Genomic DNA, 16,640 nt, shown 5'->3' on the forward strand with positions numbered 1-16,640 from the left:
AGGATTCTGTGGGACAGCTCCAGTCAAGGGGATGCTTTTCCTTCCCCAGAGGGACTTCTGCCCTGCTGTCTACTTGCCAGATTCCTCACCCAGAGTACCATGTGTGATTGTAGTGCTGCCAAGGTACCAGCTAACCCCAAAGTCTCAGTCAGATCTCTGCAAGTAGGAGAAGTTTTTTAGAACCATTTGCCATCCTTGAAGGCCATGCAGCTTTTGGCCCACATGCACCGATGTCTCTCCATCTGCCAAGAGCTGCTAAGACATTCAGAGGCTGCAAGCTAGGGATGGCAGCTAAGGCCTTAATGAGTTGTGGGAGTGTGTGCAAAGTCTAGGATGCAGTACCTGGTGAGCATACCGAGGATATGGGAACATGACACCATTTCCTCAGCAGCTCTGTGAGCTAAGGCAGGTCCTGTGGGTACCTCTGCGCAGGGGATTGTAAAGTTCTGATCCCGTCAGGATGCTCTCAGAAACATGTCCCCAGTCTTCACAATTTAACTCCAGGTGCAGACCTTGGGAACTTCACTGAAGCTGTGATGGTGGTGGTGAACTGTGCACATGGGCCCAGGCGAGCTGGCTCCCTGAGCTCAGGGCGAGGAGAGGTGCCTGAGCACTTTTCAGTGGGTACGGAGGGGCATTCCCCGTCGTAGCATCAAGACAAACCTCACGCTTCCCACGGCAGATCGCGCCCAGGGGGTGGTCGTAGCCGCTCCGCTCGAATCTCCCCGGCAAGGTGTTCGGGAGCTCTGCGGCATCAGGCTCCCGCATCAGGGGGCAGCGGGCACTCCCCGAGCCCCGCCGGCACCGGCACCTCCCGGCTGCGGGGCGCGGCGTGAGGGGCGGGCCGGGGCGGGGACCGCGGGAAGGCCGGGCCGGGCTGGTACGGTGCGGTGCGGCGCGGCGCGGCGCGGAACGCAACGGCGCGGCACGGCACGGTGCTGCTGGACCCCCGCCGCCAGCGTCAAGGTATGAGACCGGTGGTGGTGGTGGTGAGTCCTGGGGCCGAGACACTCGTGGGCACGGGCGGCCGGGGCACCTGCCACAGCCCGGGGCCTGCGGAGCCCGGCGGTGCCGAGGAGCGGGGGCTGGGGGCAGTGGGGCTGCTCTACCCCTGAGACGGAGGTGCCGCAGCCCCCGCCGGCCCCACCCCGCTTTGTGCGGAGTGTCCGACATCCGCAGCCGCGGAAGCACCGACGGTCGGGGGATGCGGCGGCCGCCCGCTGCTGCGGGCCTTGGGCATCCCCCGGCACGGTGCGGCGGCAGTGGGAGCGAGAGCGGGAGCAGGGCATCCCCGCTGGCCGCAGCCAGGGCAGGCGGTGCTGGTCGCGCCCTCCTGGGGCAGGATGCCCGCTCCCCAGTAGCGCCCTGCCCTTGGGCTGTTCCCGCAGGTAACTGCAGCGGCGATTTTCTATTCCGACAGTGATGGACCGAGAGCTGGCCCCCGGTGGGAGCCCGCCGGTCCGAGGAGGGGATCTGCAAGCGGTTCCGCTCAGAGGTGCGCGGCTGGTGCACGGAGCAACAGGGCTGCAGGGCGACCGGAGGAGAGCGGGAGTGGGCAGCACGCTGCCTCTCCCCCGGCCAACCCCACCTGCCCGGGCAGCGGGGGGCACAGTTTGGCACCTCCATGACTTTGCTCATGATACAGACGGAGCCTCATCTATGGCTCTGTGTTGTTGTTGAATTTGGACCCTTTGTACTGCCCTTTCATGGGGATTTTTGGTGCTTGGTGTTAGGGCAGGTCACATCTTGCGCAGCGCACAATGACAGCCACTTAAACGGCATCTGGGCCACGCTTTCTGGCAGTGGGATCTCCTGGTGCCAGTTCTTCCTTCAGGGAAAGCCCTTCAAGGGGTCTTACTTTCAGTCCGCACAGCTTTGGACTACGGCTTCTTCCCGTGGATCTGGCTTTGACGCCACAGCCGTCAGGGACGGAGGCAGGCGGCTGCGAAGGGATATGTAACGATGACAGCACTTTGCAAACAAGTCCCCGGTGGCCTGGGAAGGCCAGCTGTGTGCAGTGTCTTGCCGAACATCCATTGTTCACCCTGCAGGGTGGTGCCCTCCTTGTTTCGCTCTGCAGTGTAGAAAAACATCGCCCCAGCATCCTGGCTGTTCCCGATCCCCTCATTCAGTTACACATCATCAGAGGGCACCGTGTTTGCTGCAGTCCCTTTAAAGGGAATTTACCTGGATGGGAATTTACCTGTTCTTCTGGCCTCGTGGGTGCCCAAGTGAATTCTGCAATTAGAATTGGAGGATTTGGAGAACACTTGGAGGCATGTTGGGTTTGGTTGTCTTTTAAGCTTCCTAACTCAGGCTCCCCGGTGGGTTAACAAAGGAGTAGCCTGTGTAGCCCTGGTGTTCCTTTGTTCTCTCACTGGCTGTGCCCTCTTTGGAGAGCTCAGATCTCTTCAGGTTTGATCAGAGATAGAGAGTGACTAACAGAGGCACGAAGGGACTTCATGTTTTCAGGAAACTCGAGTGCAAAACTCTGGCAGGCTGGACAGGAGGGAGCTGTTTTCTTTTTAGACACAAGGCAAAAAGGAGTTTTTTTCATCTGTGCTGATGTCTGTTGAATTAGCATTATCACAGACAAGATACAGATCCATCGCTGAAGAGTATCTCAAATTCATTCAGTCCATTATTCTATAGCAACAAATGAAAGCCCATCATCTCTGTAGACCTGGGGAATGCAAAGTCCAGGCACTAGAGATGTTTGGACAAAGAGCAAGACAACTCTCCCACCTGCACCCCAGCTCTGCCCTGAGCTCCTCCTCACCTTTCTACCTGAGAGGCAAAACATCTCTGCACAAGTGTGCTGGTTTTGCAAGTCTGGGGGAGAGTGAGAGTGCTGTCCTCTGTGCACCAGCTGCACCAGCCTGGCTGGCTGCATTGCTCATCTCCATCCCAATGATCCAATCACTTGCTCTCTGGGTCTGTGGAGCAGGTGGGTTTCCTGATAGCAGGTCAGGGTATTTCCAGATGTGATGGGTTTCTCGTTCTCTTTTTTTCCCCTCTGGGTAATTTCTCTTGTCTATGTTAAATTTGTCCCCTTTGAGCAGGTTTCTTGTTCAGAAAATGTCAGTAATAGATAACATTTTGAATGTTTCTGTGGCTGCTACTTTTATGAGTAGCTGGATAATGAGTGGAATTTGGCTTGTCTGACTCTGTGGCAGGTTTCTTTGAGTCTCTTTCTAGGCGGGCTGGCACTGGGCAGGCTGCTGGTCTCTGGAATCAGGTTGTGGTGCTTCTGCAAGGGCAGTTCTCTCTTGTCTGTAGGCTGTCTGGGCTTCTAGATGCCAGAATGTTTTGTGAACTGTGTTTTGGGAGTATACACTCCAGTCTGGAGCAAGTCCCTGTGCTGTGAGCTGCAGGTGTCCAGGCACATGGGTATTTCAGTGTTGCAGAGACTTAGGGGGAAAACTGAAGGCTTGGCAAATCTCCAGAGGTGAAAGGTGATGTTTTGGAGTGAAAGGTGGCAGCTGCTTTGGGGCTAGCCAAGGTAGATTTTGCACATTATCTTGCAGGCTTCTTACATGTTATGGTCAGTTCAGTAGCCCAGTGGCTGCAGAGAATGAAGCTTTCATCCCACTCTGGTGGACACTGTTTTCCACAGCAGGGATTTCATTGGAGAAACTGTTAAAGAGGGGTTGTGACAGGACATGACAGAGACTTTCTGTGAAGAAACAGTGAAGGAGACTGTCCCAAATCACTTCCTCACTATCCGCTCTTGAATGATTCAAGGAGACCCCAGCAGAGTCCTGATCCTTAATGTCCAGACACTGTCCTCCACTACCATAAATAAACCTCCAAGAAAGATGGCTTGAAGTATTTGCTTCAATGAAAAAGACCCTCAAAACCCACCCTGAGTATTCCTATCTGCAGGTTATCAACAGCATCAGTCTTTTTTGGCAATAAAATGACATTGAGTATTACTGTTTGCCAGTGAACTGATGTCTGGGAGGCTGCTGAGAATGTTGGTGTTAAACCTCTTGCTCAGACCCAAAGAGGACTTCTGGACCTATCCCTGGTGATGCTGGACAGCTGCTGCTTTTTGAAACAGCTGGGGCTTGAAACAGCCTCTTAAAGCACAAAAGGGCTGCAAACTGTTTGGTCTCTTGCTCTCATAGCAAGAAGACACTGGAGCAATGATGCAGGGAAGTGTTCCACATGTATGCATTACCTGGCTTCCCTTAAGTACAGGTTAAGCTGCTCTGGCTGCAGAGAGCTGACTGAGGCAAGCAGCCCGCAGCACACAGCAATTACGCTGACGCGCCTTCTGCCTCTCTGCGGGAGAAACAGGAAAGACTTTTAGATTATCCAGGAGGCTGCATGGGCTGAGGAGGTTTGACACTCACAGGGTTATACTGGCTTCCAAATGGAAGACAGACTGGCCTAGGACTTCCAGGGAGTTCCCCTCTGTGGTATTACACGCTTGCCAGCAATTCTCCACCTTGAAAATACATCCTTGTCATGGTTTAATGCTGGGCTGGCAATTAACCAAATCACAGATGCTCTCTATTAATCCCCTTCTCTTTCCTGATAAAGAAAGGAGAGACAATAAGGGAGAGAGACTTAGGGGTTGGAAAATGAACTACACAGCTTTAATGATGATAAAAAAGAAAAAAATATTAAATATATACAAACATACAGAAGAATCATACCATATTCCTCCTCCCTTTTCCCCAAATAAAGCTCATATCACCACCATGGCTGGAAAAGTCCAGACTGGACTCCTGGAGTCAGCAGCAGTCAGGAGCTGGAGGCAGGAACACACAGATTTGAGCTGGCATGGATCAGGACCACAGGGAGATGAATGGACAGAATCCTCCCAGGATGCTGAAGCAAACAGGGACAGGTGAAGATGTGCAAGGGTGAAGGGCAATGAGGAAGGCAAAGAGGAAGGGGAAAGGGGAGGGGCTTGACCCTCATGATCCCTCAAATTTATACTGAGTATGAGGTGTATGGGATGGAATACTCTGGTCAGTTTTTGTCATTTATCTTGTCCGCTCCTTCCTAGTCCGCTTCAGTCTGAGAAGCAGACACTGACTGAGAAACTTGCTCTTAATTTCAGCAAGTGCAGCTGCTTATAAGAGACTTAGCTGAAAGCAAAATTACAGAACAGAAAATTAGCTCTATCCTGGTCCAAGCCAGGACAACCCTGCAGGGCTCTTTTAGGGTAAAGCAGAACTTTCTAGTTCCAAAGCACTTTGAAATTCACAAATCGGACTTTATGACCCTCAAAGCCCTTTCTGAAGCTTGGAGACATGCTGCTGCCCATGGTAGGACCAATGACAGCATGCAGCTCCAAGCTTCTCTCTTCCCTTCTTGACTTACTCCCTGCTGTATTTCACACCGTTTCACATCTTCCAGAGCAAGGCCCAAAGTTTAACCTCTTTCTCCCTCTCTCTTCTGAGCATCCTTTTGGGCTCTGGCTTGTGCAAGGTTTTCTTTCTAGTCTGGGGAGTTGCTGTTCTATTTATCTTGCGCCAGGAAATATAGATATTTCCACCAGCAGAGAAGAAGCCTTCAGCAGTGATGACTCCTCACTATCTCTCCCTCTGTGGAAAAAATTAACTGTGGAAAATGGTAAGAGAGACAAAACAGCAAAAGGTCCCAGCATTTGTGGGCTGTTTATCACTGAGGCTGCAACAAAGTCCATGGAAACTTATTAGATAGCTTGCAGGATAGCAGGAGAGGCCAAATTCCATCTTGTTCTTTGTGTATTTCTAGGAACTGTCCTTACCCAGGAAAGGAGACAATACTGGGGAGAGGTCCTTCCAGTAAAAAATGTCTGGGGAAAGTTCTCCAGACCAGGGCTACATCAGTAATGGTGCACATTCAAAGAGAAACACAAGCCACAAGTCATGACCACAGGCAGGGGGATGAGAAGAGAGACTGACCCTCCCTGACTATAAGGAAAAGAGCCTTGTGGCTCTGGTTGCATGTAGAGTAGAGCATGGATAGACAAAAAAAAGGTGCAGGCAGGAGCCAAGGCAAACACTGGGCCTACTCCCAAGAGCAGAAATTAAGCAATGTGCCCCTACAGACACCATGATTTAAACTCTTCTTGCAGAGGGCTGAAATCCTCCTTGGGAGGGTCAGAAAGCTCTGGATCAAGGTTTTCTGGGAAGCACAGTCAATGCATATGGGTAGTGCTCAGTAGGCAAGTGCCTTTTTCTCAGGCAATGCCCCCTGCCTGGGTTGGGGTGTGGACTGAAGCAGCAGGAGAACAAGATCATGTGCAGAAGCAGGACTGGGAACAGTGGATCTCTCCTAAAGCTGTCTGCTCTGCTCCAGCCTCGCCTGGGGCTCATTTAGCCAGGTACTGTTTTCACATAGCATGTTTGCCAACCTGGCAAAGGGACCCCTGAAGTGGTGCTGCCCCTGAATGCCACTCAGTGCCCTTTTCACACCTGCAATCTGTGCTGAATCCAGTGACAGGCTTTTCACTGCCCTCTGTATCATGGTTGCTCTTCTCACGTCGGGTTTCTGTGAAGTTTTGCTTCCCAGGCTGGGGAAAGTTCATCCCTGCCAGTGCCATTCATCTCTCAGCCACCTTCCACATGGTTACATGTGAGGTTATTTAAAACAAGTTATTTAAACCAGAGTTTGCCCTGAGCACGAATACGCAAATCTTTAAAAATATTGCCCTAGAAAAATGTCACTACCATTTTGCCTGAACTGCTGGCACAGTTGCAGCTCTTCTTCCTAAGAAACCTCAAGCTGGTGTTACTTGGAACACTGTCTGGTAACCTGAACAACGCCAGGAAGGATGAATCTTCCTCTTTATCCTCTGGTTTCTTCCTTTCTATCTGCCCCCTAAAAGGAGCCTGTGCTGGCAACAAAATTGCAGGGTAATAGGCACAGAGAACCCAGACAGCTCTGTAATTGCAGCAGACAAATAGAAGAAAACAAATACTGTTTTGCTAACATCTACTTAAATGTAATTAGTTCACATTATTTTTCTCTGCCATTTTCTCTAATTTAATTTGAATACCAAAATACACACACAGAGGAACAAAACCAAAGTCAGAACAGCATTGCTCCAACTTCCTGCTCTCAAATATTCAGCTCCTCCTACATATAGAGGCTCTTTTCCTTATAGTCAGGGAGGGTCAGAGTCTCTCTTCTCACCCCCCCTGCCTGTGGTCATGGCTGTGGCTTGTGTTTCTCTTTGAATATGCAAAAGTCTTGATGTCAGTAACTGATGCTCAAAGTCTTAATTGAAAAGATTGATTTTGCTAAGGATAGCATGGCATCCCACACCTTCCACATAAATCAATAGGAGTTCAGTGTCTCACTGAAAATTCTAAAAATCATGGCACTCAGTTAAAAGCTTAATGGGGACCTACGAGCTTCACCTTATGGCTTCTTGCATTTATTTGAGACTTGTGCCATACCTCAAGGCCCATGCTATATCTGATGGGTCCTGCCAGGCAGATCAAGTTTTGCAGCAGAAAAACCCCAAACTCTCATTGAGACTTCATAGAGAAAAGCTCAAGGGTGAAGTTGAAACTTTCCTCTGTCTTGGCATCTAGCTTGCGTTTTGGTGAACTGTTGGTTCCTGTGGAGTTAAAAATATAGGAAGCCTCTTTTATTTTTATATATAATTCTGGCTGACAAACCAGAGCAAGAGCCAGTAGCTGGAAACAGAAGTTATTATTTGGCAAAATAATAAGGCAGTTGTGTTTTTAGCAGCAAAGAGGAGGAATCGTGGGAAGAGCTTCCTGGGATGATGCATTGCTAGAACCTTGAACAGGATGATTGCCTAAATGATGTCCCTCAGTGCAGACAGCAGTGTTCTCTGGAAGTAGGTGACAGCTCTCAGAGTGCCACTAGCCAAGCAACTGCTACCTGGCATCCTGCAGAGATTAATTTCTCTTACTTGTCACTCGCAATGCATCCCATCTCACCACGGTGATGAAGATGCACTCCTGTCTCCAAGCTCTCAGCAAGTTCAGCTAGCCTTTACCTTTAAGGCCTCAAGGTGGTATTGTATTGCCCAATACAACAGCTAACTTTCTTTCCCAAGTTTTGTTTTATTGCCACTGGAGGGATGACAATTTGAAGGCAGGAGTGAGCCACTGGACATTTGCTGTAGGTGGAGAAGGATTTCACTCCCTGTGTTGATGGGAGCTCTGGAGGGGGGGGGACAGGTAAGTCATCTTCATAGAGGCAGAGCACTACATTTGTCCAGCACCCTCAGATGGTGTGTATTACCAGCTGAGGTAACAGTTATTAGCCAGAGAGGGGCTCAGCAGGATGACTTGCTTCCCTGTAGCACCTCCACCATTGGAGATTTTCAGAATCCATGTGGACAAGGCCTTGAGAAACTTGGTTTTACTTGGAGGCTGTCTCTGCTTTGACCCGGAGTTTGGCCTACAGACACTCAGACCCACTCAGCCTAAATTTACCTGTGATTATGGGATGACAGTAGAAGTGAAAACTTGGTAATGATATTAGGAATGAAAGTTCCAAGGAGTTAAATCAAGGAAACCCATAGCTAGAGTCCACCTGAAAAATCTGCTTTGGTCTCTCTCGTGTTTCTTTCCCAATGTTTATGCTGAGTGTTGAACTAGGATGAGTGGTGAGAATCTCTAACCTTTTTCTCTAGCACACATTGAAAAAGAGAAAGATCCTGACAGGATTAGCTCCTGTAAGGAGAGGAGATCAGTCCAAGCTGTTTGTGTGAATTTACTTAAAACTTGTAATATATGTTAATGAATTTGTATTCATAACCAGTAAAATTTAGGGTTATACTGAGAAATAAGTGAACAAAGCAGCTGAGACATGTCATTTTCTACTAGAACAATGTAAAACAACTCTTATTCTTAAAACAAGACACTGCCAATGTCATTTTCCACTAGAACAATGTAACCAAGACAAGGTCCTAACGGGATTAACTTCTATCTCGGAGATAATTAAAAGTAAGTCTTGTTCTTCAAACAAGGCCATTTAGGCTCCAGCTGGGCACCAAGCAATGTGAACATCTGCACAAGAAGAACATAAAGATGTCACCACCAACAGATAAGAAGAAAGATATGGCTAGGGTCTGATATCGCCTTATAAAAATATAATGAAGTCAGCAAGAATTGAGAATGTAATGATGTTGTAACCTCCCCTTTTACTGTATAAATACCCTAACCCTTTCCCTTATCCCTTGGAACTCTTTGTCCAGCGCGAGCTGGGAGTTCCCCGGATCCGAAAATAAATACCTTTGCTGTTTAAAGGCTCAAAACTCTGTCTCTAAACAGTTTTGCTGGCCTTTTGGGCTTCAACATATCTGCTTTATGGGTCTTTTCTAGAGCCTTATCTATTCTTCCTTCCCTGGCAGCATGACTTTCAATATGAACTTTTCCATGACTTTATGACAGCTTGTGTTTTATATATATACATATAAAAAAACAGAACACTGTTTGTACTCTTTGTTTCTGCCTGTCTTGCAGTGCAGGCAGATGCCTGCATGGTGACTTAGTCTGTTATTCTAAAAACCTGCAAGTGACTGGAACTGCAGAAAAGAAAGTCTTCCTCAGGAAAGTCAGGTCTTTATTTTGAGCTTTCTAAAAACCTTCCCCTTTCTTTAGTTTCATAGCTCCATATGTCATTGCCTGCTGTCTTCCCTGCGCCTGAACTTCTCTGGCATCGTGGGGTGCCCAGGGTGTTAGTCAGGGCAGTGGTAGTGCTCACCTGGAGTCCTAAAGTCTGCTTGGGAACTCTTCTATGGAACTGTTCACACTTCCATCTCTGGCTGAGCAAGAACTGGGAGCATGGCTTTGGCTCCCCTTTGGATCCGAGAAGTCCACAGAAGTTTTCTAGATCCTGAAGATTTTCTCTGGTACCAAAAAGCCCTACATGCAGATGTAATTTTATGGGTGTATACTAGAAAGCTGCATAGGTATGCTGTGTGTCATACCCAGTGCTTTTCTTCTTACTCACCTTCACAAAGACAATCTTTGTTTTTGCTGTCTAAAGCATGAAAATCATGACCCAAGCTGGCTTGCTTCCTTTTTTTTTTCTTTTCTTTTTTTCTTTTTTTCCTTTTTTTTTTTTTTTTTTTTTTTTGCTGGTTTTGTTTTTATTTTTGTGTGGTTTTGTTTGTTTTTTGTTTGTTTCTTGTTTTTTGTTTTTTGTTTTGTTTTTTTTTTCCCACTGATACTGTGGAAAGATCATACACTACCTCGATACATCTACAGTGCATCTATGTCTTGAGTGCCTCCTGCAATACCAGCTCACTGAGGACCTGCTAGTGCAGGAGAGAAGGTAGAGAGGGAGAGCTGTTTAGTTTGGAAAAGGTATGCCTGAAAAGGGGTATGACATATGGCCTTTGACATGTATGGTAGGATGATGGGATGGAGAGTTCAGATAAGGAGTGATTGTTCCTTTGTTTATCACTGCCCAGGAACTTCAGGATACAGGTAAACAGTGGAACTCATTGACAGAGGATGTTGGGGATGTGGTTCGAGAAAAGCCATTAGATGAATCTGCAGGTGGAAAATCCATTAAGACTAGCTAAACAGACAGATAAGCCTTTGGCTCAAAAAGTGTCTGAGGCACAGATGCCCAGAGATGACTCCAAGGTGGAGAAAAGATCCGCTTGTTGGCATGGATATCATGGAGGAAGAGACTGGCATAGAAAGCAACAGTGGTAGAGTTAGAGAGAATGAGCCTGCAGTGGGGAGCTCAGCTGGGACATGCTGGTTCTCCCTGCTTGGAAGAGCTGGAGAGAGGGGTGGTGCAGACAGAGCTGGAAGATGTTCAGAATTCATATTGGAGAAGATTTGCAAAGAGGCTGTCTGGAATCAAGTATGTAGCAAATAAAATACTAAGTGGGAAGAGAGACTGATCTTCACTGCTAGTAGATGGCATGTGTGAAGAGAGGGACTGGTCACAGGAAGGCAGTAATGCTGCACAAAATGATCAGAGATGGAGGAACACCAAACCCATCATAAGAACAATAGTTGGAGGAGGGAAGGTAAAAAAAAAAAATCTGTCTGAAGACAGGCAAGGCTGAAGGTCAAACAGGGATCTCTACAGAAAGTGTGGATGTAGTGACTGACCTCAGTTCTCTGTTAACTCTAGTCACATCTACAGTGCAAGAGGAGTGGACCTATGGAGAGAAAGAGGTGGTACCAGGACTTCATATCCACAGGCATTTTGGACATTTAAATTTGACCCAGCTAGTCCCCTTAGTGGATGGAGTTCTGATCCTTAAATGATTTTAGTTTCATCTGGAGGGAATCCCATCTGCATGCTCCCAGATGGCTTTGCAAGGTAAACTGGAGTGCAGTAAATGACACAGAGAGGGAAATTTGGTCCAAAACTGTGGTCCCAGTCTCAACCAAACTCTGCTTCTGCTCTCATTGACGTATTCAGTTCAGACTGATGCCACTGGTTTCCCAGAGACTGTAGATTTGCCAAGCCTAAGAGGTAAATGAATGGGCACAGCACATAATTTATCTGGCAGGGAACACATGGGTAGTCTTCCTGTTTGGGTAGTCTTCCCATTTAGTCATCATCAATCAAAGCCAGGCTAAGAACCAATAAGAACAAAACTGAACCAGTTATCTCTGCTGTAAATGATGAATCAGTTTTTAAATTTGCATCAGAAGAGAGCACTGGCTGATGTGTCTGTAATAGATGCCTTTGGGACAGAGTCTTGGTAGCTTGTCATGCACCAGATAAAGTGGGCCTGCTGTTAGAGAGCTCAAAATTGCATTAGGAGTTTTCCAGAGCATGGAGAGATAACAATTCTAATTTAATCAGCCAGACAAAGAGAAAAACCTCAACTGGAAACATAAAGCAATTCCACCCTATATGGCTGTGGGATGCACTTATCTTTTCTCTGTGCCTCTAGATGTTTTTGCTTGTAGATGATGCTGCAAGTGAGCTGGAAGAACTCAGCAGGTATGGGCTTCAGAGAAGACCTCTATGCTTGCCTGTTGCTTTTCAAAGGAAAATATACTGTTGTCATTTCTCCAGAAGGACAGTGATGGTTTCCTTTTGCTCCTGGCTCACAACTGCAAAAACCGCATCTGGTTCTCCTGTAGTCCATGGTAGTAGGTACCTCTGTCTTTTGCTGCCAAACCAACTCACTAACAGTGGGATACAACTTCTGGAAGGACAATTACAGAGCCAGATTCTTCCTGGCAGTGACAGATAGTCTAACAAGGAGAAAAGATGCAAGCTGCATCTGGAGGGAAGTAGGTCAGATGTTAGAGAGAGCTCATCCCCAGGAGGGTGGTGCAGACCTGGAACCAGGCAGGTGGAAGGCTTCAACCTTAGGAGTTTTGCAGGCTCCACATCTGCCCTGATTTAGAGCTATGGGCAGGTTCACTATGAGGATAGACTAGAGACCATCAGAGGCAAGGTCCCCTAGTCTGTGCCCTTGCACCAGTGTTTGTGCCTTCCTGCCCAGACAGTCAGAGCCTGTCAGATTTCCTGAAATGTCTGTGTCCTGCTGGCAGTCACAAGTCCTCAGCTAGGCAGAAGAGGTTTGGGAAGAAGTCTGGCTAGCCCAGTGGAGCTCTCTGGGCAGCTAACCACAGTCTTTGTATTCCCTGACTGTGGCAAAACTCCCCAAACTTGTAATGCTCAGCTTTGCTGCATGGAAAGCCTTTAGCAGAGATACTGCATCTGCCAGATGTCTGCAAGCATGCTCAGACCTCATGGCAAAGAGTAGTGAGACCAAGTGTCCCTGTCTTCCCAAACCTATATATGGCAGGCTATTGAGACCCAGTTGCATCTTTTCAATGGGGAGATAAACTTTGGTTCCTGAAACTGAGAAGCCACTGTGGTCTTGAATACCAAGAAGCTTCTTCCTGTGAAATAGGAGAGTTGAAAGCATGGTGCTCTGGTTTCAGAAGGAATTGCAGAGCTTGCAGAGACTCAGGTGATGAGTTTTTCAAAGGACAGAAATCTAGCAAAGCCTCTTAAAATACAAACACTTCATCACTTCCTTTTTAGAATTAGTTTTTGCAGGGTGAGGGAATGGAGGAGGCCTCTAGTTTTTATGTTTCTGTGAACTAGGATTGTTGTATTTACTTTTCTTTCGTAACAGAGCAGGATCTTGCCAAGGTAGAAGGTGGAATTTGCCCTCTCATTGAATTCAAAAGCCCATTAGCACTCACAAGGAAGTTGATAAGCAATAATATTTTCTTTGCTGCCCAGGTAACCATGAGAGTGAAAGAGGGTATTGTCTCTGGAGAGTGCAGGCAAGTTGGCTTTATCTTTCTGATGGAGTACACAGGCTATCTTGGAAAGCTCGAGGTGAACAGGGGAAGGAGGGACTTGCTCTCCAAAGAGGCTGGGGCGGGCCTATCCTTTGCTTTAGTCATACTGCCTCCTGCCCTTCCTGGGAGCTCTGATAAGCCTAATGAAACTGAGTTGAGTTTCAGGGTAATTTTGGTTTTTGCCAGCCTTTCACACTCCCTTGACCCACTGCTGTGTTTCTTAAAGGTTGTGTTGACTGAATCCATTTGTGCCCTCAATGCATCATCTCTCTGTCAGAGCTTGCAGAGTGGGGGCAACACATGAAGGAGATGCTGGACATGTTGTGAAGGGAGAAGCTGAGCTTCCAGAATATGGTGTTGCCATATTCTGAGTCAGGGATCAGTCCTGGTGGATTCCTTTGTCCCTCCTGGGATGGACAAACTGACTGTGCATTGGCAGAGCACAAGTTTCTTCACACTCTTTGGAGGTCCTGCTCTGCAGCTCGATATCTAGCTGTCATTGGCTTAAAAGTATTCATGAAGCACTGTTCCTGTGGCCTGGAGAAAGTAATGTGCAGTGAGATGGTGTTTCACTCCATGTGCCTGAGTGAGAGGTGTGAACCTTGAGGAAGTGGAGCTCCCGGCAGTGTTGGCAGCAGAGCGACAGTGATGGTGCCACAGGTGCTTCAGGCTCTTGTGCTCCAGGTTGAATCATTTTGGTTGCTCATGAGAAGAGTGATGCTTGTTGGGCAATGCAGGGAAATCCAAAGTCTGGCCACAGACCCTCCATGTGTAGTGCCCAACCTCTGTGCTTCCTAAGCAATGCGAAGGCTTCCAGCCTGTTTTATGCTTCTCGGGAGGGAAAAAGAGCGCCTCATGAAATTCAGTAAAGGTAAATAGCAACTTCTGCCCCTGATTTGCAGCAGCTGCCTGCAGTGGTGCAAGCTCACGCTGACTGGCAAGAGAGCAGCTCTTCAGTGAAGACCCACAAGGGTCCTAGTGGGCAGCAAGTTTGACGAGAGTTATCTGGGTAACTTTGCAAGCCCTGCAGCCAGCTGCAGCCTGGGCTTCTCCACAGGATGGTGGGCACACACGTTTCCTGAGGAGGCTGAGGGATCTCCATCTTCACTGGTCTTGCAAATTCATCTGGGCAGTCTGAGCAACATGACCTGCCTTTGTAGTGAGCTTTGCTGGGGGCTGTGGGCAGTACATGGGACCCCCAGAAGTGCCTTCTGGCCTATTTTTTCCCTGTGATTCTGTATGCTTTATTGTTATAATTTCTTCTTTGCTTCTCCCACTTGTCCCAGGGGAGGCTCAAGTACACATTCAGTGTCAGGCTTGGAAGTGATCCCAACAATTATAAAATAAAGAATGGGTGACAATTCAGCCAGCACTTCGTGGTGTGGCTTCACTTCACAATATTCTGGGGGATTCTACCCAAAATACAGTCTCAGCCTACTCATCTGGTCAGGTGATAGGAGAGTCTGAACCTCTTGGGAGCTGCCTGAGACTGTGGTCTCTGCCAGTTTTTTCTCTTTGCTTTCTACCCTGCTCCTGGTCGTTGCCGCTGGCTGTGCTGGGATGACCCAGTTAAAAATAACCTGGCTGAGCTATTTCTGTGAGACAGATATGCTCCCTTGTCCCTCTCCTTGTTGTACCAGGGGGACAGAAGAGCACAGCCATGGAGTAATACCAGGTGGTGAGGATGTAGCAATACTGTGCACAGGTGTCACAATCAGGGAGTTTTTGTTCTGGAATGAGTTGGGCTTTGCTGCCTGCTGTGGGGAGTGTGTTATAGTTTCAGCTTTGACTGAATACAAATGCAGTTGGAAAGATAGCTCAGGAAGGCCTTTGGATTTTTGCTGTGTCAACCTTGCTTTGTGTAGAATCCTCTTGTTCCACTCCTGGCAGCCCTAAACTGCCCTTGGTTAGACATGCTTAAAATAATTTTGAGGTTCACAACATGTGGTGTATCTTCTAATGTAAACAAAATTTATACAATGTGCATTTTGCCAAGTTTGGGGTTTTGGTGTATTGTTGGTGGGCTGGTTTGGAGCCCCTTGCTGGAAAGATGCTCTGAGATGATGTGGTACCAGCTGCTGCTGATGTTTGTGAGTTGCAGGGCTGCAATGGGTTGATGGAGTCTGGAGTCTGAACTACAGGCCAGGTCTTTATGCAATATTTGCATAAAGATATTTGGGGGAGGCAAAAGTAGTGGAACCACCCTCTGCTTGTGGTGGAAGCAGATGATGCCTGTGTCAGTGGAGGAGCCTTTGTCTCATGTCTTCTGGGGCTGTGTCCACCTTGAACCCTCTGCATTAGTTTTGACTCAGTGGCAACATAGGAGAAGGGGAGACATGCGACAGCTTCTGTGCCTGCTCAGAGAAGGGTTTGGGCCTTGGTGTTTTATGAGTGAGAAAATTAATTTCCATCTTGAGTGACTCCTTCACCCTCTGTTTCACGTCCTCTGTATTTTTGCTATGTCTATACTACAGGCAGAAGTGTTTTTTCCCACCCAGCTTTCCAGGGCACTATATTTAAGTATCTTTGCCATGCTGGAGAACTGCATGTATTTTGGAGTGTTATTTGGAGCTGGATGTTCTGAAGAAAAATAAAGCATTTCTAGAATATGATCGCTTTTGAAATCTTGCTCACTGTTGTCATGTCATCCCACACCATCTCTGAAGATCTCAGTACATCTGCACCAGCAGCACATCCAGCCTCTGCCAGCCAGCAGCCTGCAGGTTGTGCTGCTGAAATGAGGTGTCAGAAGCAGATCCCACAAGGAGAAGGGACCTCTGTGCTTCTGCAGATGACTGATGTCCAAACTGGTGCTAGGGATGGACATGGACGAAGCACCACTTTCCATCAACTGCTTTGCCTCTGAAAATTCTGAGGTTTGAGCACATATCTAGGGCTTAGTTTGGTGAAGGCTCTTAGACCCCCTTGTTGGGGAAGGGTACTTTGATTAGGTGGCTGCTTTACTGTGCAGGAGAGGGATGTGGCTGGGTGCTGTGTGGCTGGTGGGGAAGCAGAGGGCACCTGGAGAGGCTGCAGGCTGTGAGCTGCTGCTTTTGGGGGTTGGCACGTGTCTGTTTTGAAAAGTGGACTGAAACCTTAGTCTGAGCTCCATTAATCTGAGCCCGGTTAGGGTGGGTGTGGATCTTTCAGGAACAAAAGACAAAGAAAGGCAATTGATAAAATCAAAGCCCATTGCAGGATGGCTGATTTAAAAGGCTGGTTCCCAGCTGGCTGACTTAAAAGGCTTTCAGCTCTGGTAGCAGATAGGGTTGTTTTTCCAAGGATATGCCTCTGAGCAGCTGTAAAAAGGTCCTGCTGCCTGACAGCAAGGCGTGCTGAAAGGTTTTTATTTGCTACTGTGGATTGATTGGAGTATAGATACTCTGGAAGACGTGCTGCATTATTCAT

At 47.9% G+C, this 16,640-nt stretch overlaps 1 protein-coding gene across 1 annotated transcript in view; it reads left to right on the forward strand.

The window, feature by feature from the left end:
* Positions 1 to 908: 908 nt before the first annotated feature.
* Positions 909 to 16,640, forward strand: part of CORO2A (coronin 2A) — a 52,709-nt gene continuing 36,977 nt past the window's right edge. Inside the window, exon 1 of the mRNA XM_030467248.1 lies at positions 909 to 966. The gene's annotated coding sequence lies outside the window, so the exon portion shown is untranslated. The remainder of the gene's footprint in view (positions 967 to 16,640) is intronic.

Source organism: Calypte anna, chromosome Z (genome assembly GCF_003957555.1).
Source record: "Calypte anna isolate BGI_N300 chromosome Z, bCalAnn1_v1.p, whole genome shotgun sequence".
Taxonomy (NCBI): Eukaryota; Metazoa; Chordata; class Aves; order Apodiformes; family Trochilidae; genus Calypte; species Calypte anna.